Source organism: Alligator sinensis, unplaced genomic scaffold, assembly GCF_000455745.1.
Source record: "Alligator sinensis unplaced genomic scaffold, ASM45574v1 scaffold1509_1, whole genome shotgun sequence".
Lineage (NCBI taxonomy): Eukaryota > Metazoa > Chordata > Crocodylia > Alligatoridae > Alligator > Alligator sinensis.
In genome coordinates, this window is record NW_005842711.1 from 739018 (window position 1) to 739924 (window position 907).

The following is a 907-nucleotide window of genomic DNA, read 5'->3' on the forward strand; positions in this document are numbered from 1 at the left end:
GGTGCGGGCGGGGAGTCCCAGGGGGCAGTCTCTAGGGGTGTTGGATGGTATGAGCCTAGTTGGCATTCTTGGGGGTGGGGGGGCGGGCACAGACCTAGGGGGCAGATCTTTGAGTATGTAGGGGGGCACAGCCCTAAGGAGCAGTCCCTGGCAGGGGGCAGTCTAGGAACTATGGGGGGCACTATCTGGGGTCCCTTGGGGCAGAGCCACCCCTAAGGTATGGCGTGCTAGGCTTAGCCCCCAGGTTGCCCAGCCTGCTATGCCCAGCCATATCCATGGCAATGGCACAGCCTGGCCTTGCTTGGGGGCCGTTGGGGATATCTGTGTTGGGGGGGACCCCCAGGTCCTGTTCTGCCGGGAGCTGGCAGAACCAGACCTGAACTAGAGGGTGAGGAATTGTGCCCTGCTTTTGGCGCCCTTGGCCTGTCACACTTCTCCCGGGCTGTGGCCAGGACGCCTGGGTTGCAGCGCCAGGTGGGTTGCAGCGCCAGGCCTGGGAGCACAGTGTGTAGTGCTTAAATGGGCTGAGAGCCAGGACGCCTGGGTTCTTCTGGCTAGGGCACGGGAGGTTCCTCACTCAGACCAGGGCTGGGGGGGGCCTGACCTCTGGGTCCATTGCCAAGTTGGGTGTGTGGAGGGGCTGCAGTCAGACTAGGGCTGGGGGCCAGGATGCGTGAGTTTTAGTGCCAGGTTTGGGGACGGGGGAAGGAGGGTTGTGGTCAGAGCTGGGCTGGGGCTCCGCATGCCTGGGTTCTATTGCCAGCTCTAGAGTGTGTGTCTGTGAGGGAGGGAGTTGTGGTCTGCGCAGGGCTGGGAGCCAGGACTTCTGGTGGCAGGTCGTGTGTGTGTGTGTGTGTGTGTGTGTGTGTGTGTGTGTGTGTGTGTGTGTGTGTGTGTGTGTGTGTGC

The 907-nt window shown here is 62.5% G+C and overlaps 1 protein-coding gene across 1 annotated transcript in view; it reads left to right on the plus strand.

Annotated features, from left to right (window-relative positions):
* Positions 1–907, plus strand: part of NOTCH3 (notch 3) — a 35532-nt gene that overhangs the window by 6036 nt on the left and 28589 nt on the right. The window lies entirely within an intron of this gene.